This window comes from Papio anubis, chromosome 8, assembly GCF_008728515.1.
Source record: "Papio anubis isolate 15944 chromosome 8, Panubis1.0, whole genome shotgun sequence".
NCBI lineage: Eukaryota > Metazoa > Chordata > Mammalia > Primates > Cercopithecidae > Papio > Papio anubis.
In genome coordinates, this window is record NC_044983.1 from 71,979,026 (window position 1) to 71,995,663 (window position 16,638).

The window sequence follows — 16,638 nt, forward strand, 5'->3', positions numbered from 1 at the left end:
ACACTTTCAGTGATGCTCAAATGGATTGTTGGGTTCATGTGGTGTTAGCATGATTCTTCTAGTAAAAATATGCCCATAAGCCTTTTATCTCAAGGTTTTAATATCCATGGGTGATTATAATCTGGTTCATATTTTTATTTTTAATTTTTAAAAGCATGAAAAATGCTTAATTTTTATTTTACTCTTTCTTCTGCTTTTAACAACCAGTATTCTTTTTTAAAGACTTTTCCCTTATTGTTATAGACTGAATACTTTTATGCCCCCTCTCCAAATTCATATGGTGAAGCCCTAACCCCCAATGTGATATTTGGAGCTGGGAGTCTTAGGGAGATATTAGACTTATTGAAGTTCGTGAAGGTGGGGCCCTCAAGATGGGATTAGTGCCCTTGTAAGGACAGAACCATGTTCTCTCTCCAATAACACTCACTTAGGAAAGGCTATATGAGACTACATGCAGAGGGTGGCACCAGGAAGTGAGGAGGAGAGCTCTCACCAGACACTGAATCAGTTGGCACCCTAATCTTGAATTTTCCAGCCCCTAGAACTGTGAAAAATACATTTCTGTTGCTTAAGCTGCACAGTCAATGATATTTGGTCATGGCGTCCAAGCAGACTAAAACACTTACCCACTATTTTGTTAACCTAAAATACATTTTATGCAGGAAGAGCAAACTAAATGCTTGTTAGTATTTTCAATTTTCAAAATAATTATCTGGTATTCTAGTAACATCCAACAGGAAGCAATGAGATTTTTTTAAAACCTAATATTAACTTTTCAAAGTTCTTTGCCCTTTTAAAAGTGTATTTGATATATTTTAATACATTGCATTTGTTATTTAAATAAAAAACAAACTTCAAGTTGTCACTCGTTAGGCCATAGAAATCTTTTGGACTACCTAGTTCATTTTATATGAATTCATCAGTATTGGGTAACTTTTTTCTTTTTTGGCCAAAAAAAAAAAAAAAAAAAAAAAAAAGAAGATAGCTTATCTTCTATACTTTCTGCTCTAGATCTGGAATTAGTCACTTGTTAATAACCTCTGTTTTTGTTTGTTTGTTTGTTTGTTTGTTTTCTATTTTTTTTCCTATGGGAAGTAACATTTAGAGACCACATTTTGAGTATTAGCACTAGTAAATACCTTTTTCATGGGAAAAAGCTATTATTAATTCACATTTAAGTTTAGATTTTGTTGATTTCATTTTGTTGATTTGTAAGAAAGTAACTATTTAACCTACTTTAAACCTAGACTTTCTTGCTCTTTCTTTTGTGATTAACTATGTGCCTAATCAAGTTAACTCATCTTGATTACCAGTAAGGTCTACGGCCATGCAGGAGGAAGAAAATGGTGGCCAACACAGTGATCAAATTTATCACATAAACTTCATTAAATCATAGCACTTTTCAGTGGTAGTCACCTGAGAGTTACAGTTCTCAAATTCAGACATTCAGGGAAAGAGATTAAGGGATATGTAGGGAGCAAAAACAGAGAACACAATTAATCAAAACTTGAGACTGGGGTGGAGGAAGTATTGACTGCAAGGAATGAGGAGGAGAGTTTTGGATGTGATCAAGTATTCCACATGCTTGTTCTCCTGGTGGTTACATGGGTGTAGGCTTTTATGAACTCCTCAAGTACATTTTAAATAGGTTAATACCATTATATGAAAATTAAACTTCAATAAAGTTGAGTTTTTTTGAATCCTATAAAAATCTCAGTCAAAATTTCTATGCCAGCCATTTCCTTCTCAGATATAGTAGGTCTTGTTTATGGCTCCCTAAGTGATTCTGCTGAGAACAAGTTACCTCGTTTTACAGATGAAATAAGTGGTAAAAAGAAAAATTGGGTGACCATAGCCATAAAGTCAGAAGCTAACCAACACTAGGATGAGTCGCCTTACTCCAGGTCACTGGCTTTTTCTTTTTTCTTTTTGACAGAGTCTTGCTCTGTTGCCCAGGCTGGAGTGCAGTGGTGTGATCTCAGCTTACCACAACCTCCACATCCCGAGTTCAAGTAATTTTCTGCCTCACCCTCCTGAGTAGATGCTATTCTGCTCGCCACGATGCCCGGTTAATTTTTGTATTTTTAGTAGAGATGTGATTTCAAACATCTTGGCCAGGTTGGTCTTGAACTCCTGACCTCGTGATCCACCCACCTTGGCCTCCCAAAGTGCTAGGACCACAGGGGTGAACCACCATGTCCAGCCTCACTTTTCTACAATAACAACAAATGGAACTTACTGGCCTCTTAGCCTATGGTAGTCATTTGTTAGCCCTATGATAAGATTGTTCAAAAACTATTGTGAAGAATAAGAGGTCAATATGGAAATGTCAAAACTAACAACTGTAATCTATTTTATGGGAATTCACTGTTAATATATTTTAAAAAGAAGTCATCATTTCTATGTAGAAAACTCCAAATATCAAATGGTTTTCATACATTTAGGAATAGTATGCTAGTATTTTGGGGAGAGGAAATACTTCTGTAGGCTATTTGTTACAATGTTTTACCTAAAGTGAATGGATTTAAAGGAGACTATTAAATTGAGAGATCAGATGATTTATATAATGCTTATATAATTATTGTAAATCAGTTTGAGAGAAACAAAAAATAGGAAATATATAAACCGAGTGTTATTATATTTGACATTTGTGCCACAATAATTGTCAAATCATGTCAAATTTATGTCAAATCAACATTGTAATTTTAAAATAAGGATATTGAGGAGTCCAAGAAAATCCATTCCATGATGATGGAATCAGTCATGTAATAAAATATGTTATATTTATTTAACTTTTATTCATATTTAACATTACTGTTGTTTGGATGTGAATTCTGTCAACAGTAAAAGACAAAGACGTTCAAATGTTGGTTCCTATTGTTAAGTTCTTTACATCGTGGGGGCCAGGTACCTTCAGTTCACGATGACTGCCACTAGATGGCACTGATGGCACTCTGGCACCCTTGGGACATAAACTAGCCACCTGTTTTTCCTGATTTGGAGACCTCAGAAATGGCACTTGCCACCCTAAACAAATTACGGTCTTTTATGGCAAAACATGTCCATGAAAATAGTTAACTACTTTCTCATCATGGAACCCAGCTTTAATTGAGAGTAAATTCTTGCTACATTCTTTAATATTAAGTAGTTCTCACTCTATTAATTGTCTCAAACAGACCATGGCTTCTACCAAACTTATTCCACAATAGTTAGTTCTTATTAAGTATAGTAACGAAAGTATTATCTATGGTAAATTTCTGGGAACAATCAGAAGTATATGCATGTCCAAATCGAAGAGAAACAGTTATTTTTTAGCTTTTTCCCTACAATACTTTGCAAAATTCTCACTGTGAAATATTTTTGAATGTAAATAACCTATTTTTTATTTATTTGATTTCTGTATCATTCTATCTTCAATCTTCATGATTCTTGACTCTGTAGAAAAAAACAAAATCTTGTCTTCAAGATAACTGTATTTTACTTAATCCAAACAATAGCAATTTATAATTTATAAGGTTTAGTATAGTGTTAAAAGAATTTTGTCTCCTTGGCTCTTCTTAAAAATATTTTACAAATTCAAACATGCAAGTCCAAATATGGCCATTTATGTTGCCTCCCAAAACCCATGACCTCTCTTCCACTCTCAGGGTTAATGGGACAAAGATCATTCTGATGTGAATACATTGTGCTTTCTATAGTCTTTGATATTATACTTGTGACTCAGCTTTTAAATATGAAAAGAATAATTTAAGGCAATATGTTCAGAGCAAACAGGAAATCTACTAAAGCTGAGATACAGTGTTTTGTGTTGTTTGAAACACAGTCTACTGAGTAATAAGAACATATACCCTATTACTCAAAACCAAAACAGGCAATAACACTAAACTGGCATAGCCAATGACACAAAATTCTATTTGCTACATAGTGTCTCTCATCAGTGGGCTAGCAGTGGGCTATCATTTTCACCAGAAAGCTGTTTAGACAGCTTTCAGATACTAAAGAGAACTAAATATGACTCAAAATAATACTTTTAGCGACCAAAAAAAGTATTCCAAGTAAATATTTCAATTAGAAAAAAACAGATTGACAAGTTGGTAACTTAGCATATTATTTAAGTGAAATTTCTGCTTTAGTGAGTAGAATTTACCTCAACAATATTTTATATAAGGTTATGATTGCCTTATAATTGAAAAGAAATGAGAAATTTAGCTTTGTTCTTGATTCCCGGGATGGTAGGTAAGGATTTTTCTTTGCAATTAGGACAGTTGTATCTCTATACATTGTAAATTTATTGCATCAAAAAAAAAAAAAACTGTCTACCCCTAAAGTTGTGGTTTTAAATGTGCCTTTCTTTCCACCTTACTTCAGTCATAATCATTTCTTGAATTTTCATCCAAGTGAAGTATCTAATTGAATTAATTATTTTTTTTTTTTACTTTTTAATAAAGAAGTTCCTGGAAGGAACTCACTGTAGTACTACATAGCTAAAGCACATCTTAATTAAAGGATGGAAAAAGAATCAGTAAGACTTTACTGGGAAATTTTATAAGAATGACAGATATGAAAGAGCTAAAGGTAACAGATGTTTTAACCAAGGTAATATAAAGCCCAGATGTTTGGCACATTCACATAGCATTAACTGGGTAAGTAAGAGTCATACTTTCCTTTTTTGAATAATCATTATGCTTCCCCTATTTAAAAATTCTTTTAAAATAAGGAGTGTTGGTAAAAGTAAGGCAGAAATGGAGAGAAAAAACAATCAACAACATAACAACGAACCGATTCATTCTCTCTCATGATTTCCTACAACTGTGGGGTGAATTCGAGAGAGCAAATAGATGTTTATATTTAAGTAATAAGTATTTTTAAAAACATCATTGTAAATGATATATCATGAATGGAAGTGAATAGTTTACTTGTTTGGTAGTTATTTTAGACATATGTTGGGACAAGGCTAGCTCAGTTAATTGTCCTGTGGAATTTATTCATTTCTATGTTCCTAGACAGAAGAAAACTAGTTTTGGAACAATTTAAAAATATTTCATGTTTCCCAGTAATGGAACAACAAAAGCCATACTTTCATGACAGAATATATGAATGTGCATAAATAAGTAATTCTATAAGGCAAAAGCTCTCTCTGTCTTATAACATGTTCAACTGATGAAAAAGAAATTGGATTTTATTAAGAACTTTAAAATATTTAAAACATTTCCCCTTTAATTCTCTAGGGAATTTGTACTTACGTGATTTTCACAATATCCATTGTAGAATAAGAGAAAGTACAACAGCCTTTTAGATTTTTCAACCTATTCTTTGTCCAGAAAGTCATTTTTTAACAAAATAATTTTCAGAAATTTGTTAAATATATGATCCTGATTTTTAACTAAATACACTTCCTGCTTTGAAATAAAACAAAAAGAGAAAGGAAGAAATTACCATAAACTATGCAATAAAAATATGCACTAAAAATACACTTATTTAAATAGACTCAATATAAGGTTCTGAAATGCAATTATATTTTCTTTATGGAAAGAAAATGAAGTTTTTCCTTTAATAGACTATATGTCCCAAGATGATTTTAAAGTATTTTCACTTAGAAATGCTAGCTGCTATTACATACGAATTTTCAAAGCTTGCCAAAGCTTTGGAAGGAATGATGAAAATCACTATTGCACGACCTTCAGGTTTTCTTTGTTTCATAAAGGGCTAAGATAGCATTTTTGTCATTTTTCTTTCAGCTCTGGTCTTTCATCATAAATATCAAAGCATGCAATTATACCTTCTCAGATCCTACCATATTCTGACTGTTTTTCTATCCATGGTGATGATGTTTTCTCTCTTTTTCACACGACTTTTTGTTTATTGACACTCTGAAAAGAATTTCATAATTCATTGAATAAAATAAATAGAATGAATATAAACAAATACAATGACGATTAGACTGATAAAACATTATTAAAACAATAACAACACTTTTACCAAAGGCAGCATCAGACGCTGAGAGATGTCTCTCTAGCAGGCTGACTGTCACATAGACTGTATTCATATGAAAATTACTTGACCTACAGGTGGGGTGTTATTATTAATGTTTGTTATGAGAAGTCTCCTCGTCTTGACCTCGTGCTCTCTTTAGTTTTCCTACTTTAGCTTTACTTCCCATGCTAAATCTGACTTCTGAATGGATCTTATTATTCTATCTCAATATATGTCCCAAGTATTTTACCCTAGATCTATGGTTCTTGAATATTTATTGTATTTATCTTAAATAAGAAATATCCTAAATAAGTCAGTATGATAAATTAGCAATAGTTTTCTATTGAAGCCTAGAAACTACATATTACCATAGCATACAAAATAAATTAACACAACAGACACAATCATAGTTTTATACATAGTATCTCCTTTCCCTAAGCCTTGGATAAAATCCTGAAAAGTTATAAGTCAAATGAATATGTATATTAATGTCTATTTCAACATTTACTCTCATTATAATTTCAGAGATTACATGTGTAGAAAGATAATTTGTCCCTCAATGTAATAGAAATCATACTTACGCATCTGATTATTCACCTGAAGAAGAAAACACAGTGTAAGGCTCTGAAACCAGGCACATCTGATTGAAATCCTTATTTCTTCTCTAATAAATGAATTATTTTTGTCAAGTTATCTAACTTTTCTAAGAATCAATTTCTTACCTATAAAATGAGCACACTAATACTAAAAACCTCAGAGATAAATTGGAAATATTAAATGAACAAATACATGTGAAGAATTTGGCCCACTATCAGGCAAGTGAGTTAGACTCATTTTTTATTAGCTATTATTATTTTGTTGTTTTTGTCAGTTTTTGTTTGTTTGTGCAGTGGTGTGATCTCACCACCGGAGTGCAGTGGTGTGATCTCAGCTGACTGCAACCTCTGCCTCTTGGGTTCAAGCCATTCTCCTGCCGTATTCTCCCAAGTAGCTGGGATTATAGGCATGCGCCCCCATGCCCGGCTAATTTTTGTATTTTTAGTGGAGATGGGGTTTCACCCTGTTGGCCAGGCTGGTCTTGAACTCCTTATCTCAGGTGATCTGCCTGCCTGGGCCTCCCAAAGTGCTGGGATTATGAGCGTGAGCCACCACGCCAGGTCGTCTGTTTCTTATATTCAGTTTATACAAATGAGAAAATGTTAACATATAATTATGCAAAATGGCTTCATTTTATAAAGAAGTATGATCCTCCTTTCTTACCTCTGTATGAAAAGCTGGCTTTAGAAAGCTAAACTAACACCAGAATGAAATCTCTGGCTTTGATCTATGGTAGGGAGATTCTGCAAACAAGGATGAGGGAGAACAAAGTGCAGAGAGATAAAGCAAGACATACCACGCAAATGGCATAGCTAAGGATCGAGCAAAAAATGAGAATGCGTGCTGAGTTTGGTAAAAACTGGACAACATTCAAACACGTAAAGCAAGGGAAGCATCACATGTTGGAGTTGGAGAATAGCTAGGAGAAAAATGTTAGCGTGTTTAGCGTGTGATTTTCCTACATTGGTTACCAACAATCTGTTATTGCTGTGTTAGAGCACTTAAAAATGATACTACATATTGCATATGCTGGCCAGAGACCTACTTTGTGTAAGAAGAACACTAGTTTTGGGATCTGGGCCTGCATTCAAGTGCATCCTCCCCTTTACCATCAGGGTCTGGTTCAACAAGGTAATAACCTCTCTGATCTTATTTCTGATATCTTGGGTTGTGGTGAGGAAAGAGTGAGCCATTGCCAAGAAAAGGCACTATAAGCACGACAGGTACAGAAATGCTCATCACAGCCCTTTGTAAGAGTGAATAACTTGAAACGGCAAACAGGTACACCATCAGGGGAATATTAAAATAGACAGTCCAACAACCTCACTATTAAATATGTTAGAGCCATCTAAAGCAACTAGTTATATCTACACTTCTCAAAAACAAATGTTTATGTTGGGAAAAAAACCCAAAACACCAAGATGTATGTGAGTGTCTATACAAATCAGGATCCTTGGAGGACTATAGTTCGAGTGAGCTAGAAAAAAATAAAATGTATCTGCTGGCCAAGGAAGAAAGTAGGAAAACACAGCTCTCAGCCTGATCACTGATAAGGGGAAAAAAAAAAAAAACAGAACAACAACAACAAAAAAAGAACCTTGTTTCCTTGTTTTTCTCTGCCTCCAACCCTTCCCACAATCCTTTCTGAGCATTTCATTTTTATTTCTTAAAATAAAAGCTTTCTTAGGACACATAGCAAAATAGGAATAATATTTAAGTCTGAGGATTAAAAAAGGGATAAAAGGTGGCAGTCAAGAGAAAAAATTCACCATTTTTCCTAAATACACCTGTAAATTGTTTTAGCAAAGAATAAAGCACTGTATTACTGTTAGTACGTCATTTACATGTAAATTGACATTATCTATATCTATCTTTATCCATATTTCAACCTTTGAAAAAGCTGACATTTCATCTAAATATCAGATTTTAAAAGCTGTTAAATATTTCTAACTAAATCAAATACAATTAAATATCATAAATTACCAATTATATAGACGAAGATTAATAGAATTCGTAATGCTCAGTGCTGAGAAGTATAAACCTATTTAGAGGTCAACCTGCCAATATGTATCAAATTTTAAAAAGGGCATATCATTTTATTCAGCAATTTCACTTACAGAACTTTATACCATAGAAATAAATCATACAGTGCACTGTACATATGATAATTTACTGCAGCATTTTTTCTAATTTAAAGAAAATTTATATTTTCTCCAGGCAAGGACTATGTATAAATTATGCATATTCTATATGACTGAATACTTTGTAGTAATTAAAAACAATATGGTAGTTCTCTATTCATTAATATAGAAATATGTCCATAATAACTTTGGCGTGAAAAACTCTGGTTACAAAATGAAATTTAAGGCATAATAACATTTGTCATTATATTTGTGTTTTGTATTCATAAATTCATATGAACGAGCAAACTGTTAATTGTGATATTCCCTGCTATGTAAGATTACAGGGAAGATTCACTTTCTTCTTTTATAGTTTATTACAATTTGGAGGAAATTTTTAATGAAGATATATTATTTTATAACTCTGAAACAAAAACAAGTCCATTTTAGGAAAAAGAAAAATGAAATAACATGTTTCCTTCTTGAAAAAATATAGAACAATAAGGAAAGTAATCCTCTGAGGCAAATGTCTATTGTCCGTGCAAAGAGTAGGTGGCCGTGTGACAGGCAGTGTGAGATAGAAGAACAAAGACCAAGAACCCAGGGAAAACCTAGGGGAGGGGAAAAGGCAGTTTCAAAATATTAGAATAAGGCCAGGGTTTAGTGACTCAAGGTTTAAGCACAAAGATATATGAGTATAAAGATAATTCAAAAACCTGGGCCTCAGTCATCAAGGGAAATGGCAGGTGGGTCTTAATGCCATCAAAATAAGTACAAACTAGGTTCCAGATAAGTCAGATTTTTCTCCCTTTTGGGTAAAGGAGGCTATGGGATGAAACTCCAACACTCAATAAAGGTAACAGTGGCATCTGGTAGTCAGGAACAGAGAAATGGCAATCTCTTCTGCAGCTAGGACAAGAATTTGCTTGTTATTCTGGGACAGGAAACCTGGGGTCAGAGGAAATGAGACATAATAATGAAGAAAAGAAGACTAATAACAAATTTATGTACAAGAAAATTAAGTTTCTAATTGATTTTTGTATCCATTAGCCATAACAATCTTAAATTTTTTTTAAAAAAAAGTTAAATTTCTTTTCTTTTTATTTTTTTTGAGCAGGTGTCTCACTCTGTCACCCAGGCTAGAGTGCGGCGGTGTGATTGCAACTCACTGCAATCTTTGCCTCCCAGGTTCAAGTGATTCTCCTGCCTCAGCCTCCCAAGTACCTGGGATTACAGGCATCTGCCACCACGCCCGGCTAATTTTGTATTTTTAGTAGAGACGGGGTTTCACCATGTTGACCAGGTTGGTCTCAAACTCTTGACCTCATGTGATCCGCCTGCCTTGGCCTCCAAAGTGCTGGGATTATAGGCGTGAGGCTCTGCTCCAGTTCTACAAAATTAATTTTCTAAGCGCAAAATGGGGCTAGTGTTAGTTTGTTCTGTAAGAAATGTTTTTTAAGCTTATTTTTAAATACTTTTAATTAAACAAGTACACCTGGTTGACGTCCACTTCTGGAAAACTGTCAGATTAGAATATTAACAATTCTCACACCTAAGAATGCTTAGAAATTATGCCTAAAATGCAGGAAAAAAAAAAAAGGTACTTTTAAGTGCGTTTCTGAGAGTACAAGAAATAAACGAAAATTCCTGGGTCTTTAGAGTACATAAAGAAAAATATAATAAACTGTTGAATGAGCACTAAAGCTACTTCTGGGCTATAGGTGCTTGGCGTACTGCGGATTAACAGTCTCAGTTTTCCTGGAAAGCATGAAGAATGGGACTTGCGTATGGTAGAGAGTTAGTACTATCACTCCATTCATAAATCAGGATCCTTGGAGGACTATAGTTTAAGAGTGAGCTAGGAAAAACGAAAAAAAGGGTCTGTCTACTGGCCATGGAAGAAAAGAAAATAGGAGAACACAGCTCTCAGCCTGGTAACACTTATAAGGAAAAAAAAAAAAAAAAGTGTCTTGCTACTCTCTGCCTCATCCTCCCTTCAAAAGCCAGGTTATTTTTTTTCACAGACTTATGTTTAAATAGCTCTATCTGAATGGACTGGGAAACCTGAAACAGAAAAGCTAGTGTATTTTTGGCTTTCCATAACCTAGAAAGAGGCAAATTCTCTCTGAGAAAACATCCCTTCAACTCGGACCTCACAGAATGTCCACAGATTTAGATTAAGCAAATATGAGCTCAGAAACATAATTAGAAAACAAAGAAACAAATTCACTATGATCAAGAGTTGGCAAAAGAATAAAGAGCAAAATTAGACTTTGAAGAACTACATATACTGGATTTTTAAAATGTTTACAAGAATGAAAGTAAAATAAAATCATGGTTGTGCTATGGAAGCTTATAAAAATAAAAATACAGAATATGAAAAAGACTAAGTAGAACTTCTGATAGTTAAAAAAACAAAAGCACAATGGACAGGTCAAGCTCTCTATCAAACATACCTAGAAAAAGAACAGTGAACTGGATGATAGCTTTAAAAAATTGCCCCAAGCAGTGAACGCATCGAAGACGAAAAATATGAAAGAAAGATTAGGAGAGATGGAGAACAAAATGGCAATGACAAAGAAGTAACTGGAGTCCCTGAAGGAGAGAAGGAGAAAACAAGGAGAATATGAGAAAGGCAATATTCAAATGACAAATATTTCCAAATTTAATGAAAGATAGAAAGCCTCAAATTTATGAAGCACCAGAAAATCAAATCTGAATCAAAATAAATAACATCAAGTCCACATAAAAAGACCACAAAAGTAATTCAAGCTCATTGTTTTAAAAGACAATGTAAGATAATATAATTTTTAAAATTATAGTTACCTTGATCAGGATCCCAGTGCTTTTATGAGTTCCCTTTGTCCTTTCTCTAAAAAACTTCTCAGAAGAAAAAATCTGTTAAAAGAATGAGAGAGAGAGACAGGGAGACACACAGAGAGAGAAATTACCCCTTTTAATAGGGTGAAATTTATCCTTCAAGGTACTTTTATGCAAAGAGAGCAAGAGACGTAGAGACATAGAGCAAGTACTTAATTATTATTATATACAGACAAAAATACATTAAAAGCAGAATTTTTCTTGTTTGCTCTATTTACTTTGTTCCCATAATTTGAAATTTCTGGGTTCTATTTTTAGTGAAAAACATAGTTGAATCTATATTTTATCAATATCAATATTAAGTTGTATCTATAAACTCCAGTATGTACCACACAGACCACCCTATTGCCCTCCCCGCACCATATTATTTTTCAAGCCTTAAGATAAGATGGATCCCAGAATTGATAACAGGGATAACACTGTATGTTGGCCTCAACTAACCCTATTTTCAAGAATAACAATGGTCTCTAACATCAATTAAAGTGGTTTACGTGGACTTATGCAGTTAATACTCACAAAAACTCTATAAAGTAGATGCTAGCTTTCTACCCCATATCATAGATGATATGGGCAAACATTTGTCCAAGACACACAACTATGAAGTAAAGGATTCATACCCAGAATGTCTTATACTAAAAGATGTACAATCAACCATTCCATCTATGAGGTATAAAGACCTATAATTTTCCTTATTTAATCTATAGAGGTTTTTTCTCTATTTTTAACTCATCATATTTTATTCTACAATCCATATATACACATGTAATTTTATCATAAAGTGTTCACATATATTCTAATGAGAGAAAATTCTATCCTCAAATGTGTGTCTTAATTTAGATTATGAATTATATATAAATGAAATATGATGATGATTTTTCTTTATCAGTTAAGAAGCAACAACAGCAACTATAAGTGCTAATAATCATGTAATATGCATAAGACAATCTATTGAGGGGAAGAGCTATCTACATACATTCCATTAGGAAGTTTAAAATATGTTTTTAACCTTAAAGAATATGGCAAAGCAATTTACACTCGAATTCTGTAATTCAGAGTTCACATTATACATTTATTCTCACAACATGTGGAAGAAAATTTAATCAGGTAGAGTACTAAGATGCATATTCCTAAAAATAGTGCACTATCATTAAAAAAACAGGTATACAAGTGATACATTCTGATTCCTCTAAATGATAATAGTCAAGAGTATGCACATAGGAAAGTTAAATTTCATGTGACTGTTCTATTTACGACATTTTTAATTGTTATCAAAATTATTCTAACAACTACAATGTGTTCATTGATATGAACTGTGCTATCACAAAAATGTTAACACCCTGACTGTATCTTAAGTTAAATTTCAGAAAACGTATATATTTCTCCAAAATATTTTCTGTAATCCCATAAAGCAAAAACAAAAGCATAGAGAAGACAATGTAATTAACACCTCTTTAAAAATACAGTTCCTAAATCAGCAACACTTTATCACACAGAAAAAAAAATAAACAATGATTGGTAAGTCTAGAAAAGTTCTATTCTACTAAAGAAGATAGCATTAGATAACTCATTTTAAATGCTTCATTGTGTATAGATAACATGAGATAGTTAGTTGGTCATTCTCAATAAATGACCAACTAAAATAAAACATCTGAGTATATTTAATACACTGCAATTTTAAAAATATAGAATAGAAACTTCCATTAGAAAATGATAACTAAATTGAAATGAAAAATAGTAATTATAAACATATGAATAATTAAATACTCTTCATCAGAAACTATACATTTACAATAATTCTTTAAAAGCAACTACTGTTAAAAAAACTTAAATATAGATAGACATTTTAAATGACAGTTTCATAGTTATTTTTAATATTGAACATATGTTTCAAAATTCTAGAAACTGACTTATCTATGTAAAAACATGAGTTTCTATATTTTTGTAATAAAAACATTGATACAGTAAATTATTTGACAATTATAACAATAGGCTTTATAGTTTATAAAGTCATTCAAAATATTTTGCCTCTATCAATATGAATATTATTTAAACATTCTTGTAATTCAGTAAAGAGTTAAAATGTTAAATCTGAGGCACTGAAATACAGCATTTAAATCTTCTGGCATTCTTGTATAATATACTCTCCCTGATTTCTGATCGAAAATCTAATATTTAGTTCAATTTTTCATTATTTTCTTATTGAAAAATGATAACATTTGAGTCAGATAATTTCTATGATTTTAGCTTAACTATATATAATATGTTTTCATATGCTCGAATTTTAGTTTTGATGACTACTGGATTTAAATTATTTAGAGGACTGTTTTAGATGCCCAAGATAATACTGTGGCTTTGTTTCCATAGATGTTTACTTATGTTTTTATTCTTTATTTCATGACTTGTTTCTAATTTGTAATTTTTAGAAGGTATTAGGGTCATTTATAATACAATATAAAACCTTGAAAAGAAAAGATATTATCTACTCTTTAGAGACTACAGTACTTATGTACTCTATATTGTTAATTATATAATTCTAACTTTGTTGTCACTTACTTGATCTGTGATGTGCAAAGACAGTTTAAATAGTCTGATGTGTAATTCTTATTGTACTTCCTGAAGTTATTGTGTCTTGTTTTTTTATGCTGTTTTATTTGGAACTATGCTTTTTGAGAATTACATGACTTGGATTTCATTTAATGCTTTAGATTCTGAGACCAATTTTGTCTGCTATCAATACTGAAGGCTCTAACTTTTTTATTGGTTATATTTGCCTCGTGTATTTATGCTCATATTTTTACATTCAAAGTTCTTAGGCATATGTCTTGTATTTTGTTTTATTATCCAAACTGAGTTTTTAATTAATTTAATACTTGATTTTATCCCATTTTATGATCTTACCATACAAGTGTGACAATAAATGTCAGACTATTAGATATTATATTTTATGGTTTCTTGTTATTTGAAATGTTTTTTATACAGACATTTGCTGATTTAAATTTCCTCCTAATTTTTTCATGCTTCCTCCCTCATTCTTTTATTTGAAATCGATTTTTAAATTAGTTGCTTACAATTTATAGAATTTTATATTTATAGCATTTCTTTTACGAATTATATGTTACACGGCCTTTCATTTTATAATAAGAGTTACCAATCACCTTGATTCTATTGCCTATGTAATAATTTCAATTCCCTCCCCTCCCTTCCAGTCTATGCCATGGTAGAGTTTCATTTCAGAGTTCCTTATTGGGCACCAAATCTTGGTCAGATAGCGTACCTTATTGAGAAGGATTTTTCAAGAAGAACTCGTGGGTGCTTTTTTATCTGAATTTTTTATATTTTTAGGTGTCTGTTCTTGTTATAGATGGATAAAATGTGGCTAAATATAAGATTCTTGAGTTATGCTTCAGAAAACTATAGATCAGCACCATCCAGTAAAACTTTCTGATCTACACCTGCCATATCCAGTAGAGTAGCTACTAGTTTTGTGTTGTTTTGTTTGATTGTTTGTTTGCTTAATGAATTTTGAAGTTCAATGATTAGGTATATATGTAATTATTAATAGTATTATGACAATTTTCTGGTTTGGCCCTTTTATTATTATAATAGTTTCTCCTTTTCACTTAGAACACTCTTGGTGTTGTCTACTTTTACTATAACATTGCCACACCAGATTTCTTGTGTTAACTCTTTGCATGCTACATATTTTTTTCCACCTGTTTACTTTAAACCTATTCATATCTTTACATTTCAAGTATGTTTCTTGTAACTGGCACATAAGCGGCTATGGGGAGAAATAGAAAGGTGGGATTACAAAGGATAACAAGGAAACTTTTGGGGGATGATGATGTGCTCACTAACTTGAATGTGGTAGTGTTTCTGCAGATGACATTTATCAAATCTTACACTTTAAATGCACTTTGTTTATTGTATATCAATTAAGTCTCAATAAAAAGAATCCACCTCTGTTACTTACTTGCTTCAGTTTCTTCTCAATTTAAAACAGGCAAAATTAGAGTTTTTCTGTAAGTCGGCAACTATGGTCAAAAGAAGCAATGCATAATGCTATTCACCATAGTCACAATATGGAAACAATCTACATGTCTCTTGATGAATGAATAGATAAAGAAGATGTGATATATACACACAGTGGAATACTATTCAACCTTAAAAAGAAGATAATTATACCGCTTGTGACAATATGGATGAAACTGGAAGACATTATGCTAAGTTAAATAAACCAGGAACAGAAAGATAAGTACTGCATGATCTCATTTATATGTGGATTCTAAAAAGACCAGATTCATAGAAACAGAGAGTAAAAGAGTAGTTACCAGGGGGGATGGGTTGAGCGAAATGGGAAGGTGTTAGTTAAAGGATATAAATGTTCAGTTATAAGATGAATACATTCAGGAAAACTAATGTACAACATGGTGACTATACTTAATAATATTGTATTATATACTTGAAATTTGCTATGAGAGTAGGTTATAAGTATTCTCAGCACACACACAGGAAAACACACACACAGTTAACTATGTGAGGTAATGAATATATTAATTAGCTTGATTATGGTATTCATTTTACAAAGTATACTTAACATTAAAACGTCACATTTACACCTTAAATATATACAACTTTTATTTGTCAGTTATATCTCAATAAATTTGGAGAAAAATTGGACAATGCATGAGAAGCATCTATAACTTGGTGAGTGCTCACTGAATGTTTGCTTTTATATTTTACATATTTTGGAGTTTCTATTACATTGATTTATAGTGTATACATCATTATTCAAAATTTTACAAAGCCTATTACAGTTTCACAAATTGCAAATACATCACTTAAACCTCATTCTTTATGATTCTTGATTTCCAGATGTATGTTCTATTCTTGCTAGGGATTTTGGTCTCTCCACCCACAGTCATTAACAGGATACCTTTGCTATTTTCATTGAAATTACATCAAATTTCAAATTATTTCAAAGGAGAAATGTTATCATTATGAATTTATTTTGAGTAACTAACATTGTAACTTTATCAGAAAAAAAATCTTTAATTATATTACAGAA

The 16,638-nt window shown here is 32.1% G+C and overlaps 1 long non-coding RNA gene across 1 annotated transcript; it reads right to left on the reverse strand.

Moving 5' to 3' along the window:
* Window positions 1-937: 937 nt before the first annotated feature.
* On the reverse strand, window positions 938-13,191 carry LOC110743966. The gene is made up of 3 exons (XR_002523856.2): window positions 11,517-13,191; window positions 5,795-5,870; window positions 938-5,396 (listed from the first exon to the last, which is right to left on the reverse strand). It is a non-coding gene; the product is annotated as an uncharacterized LOC110743966 (long non-coding RNA).
* Between the last annotated feature and the right edge of the window lie 3,447 nt (window positions 13,192-16,638).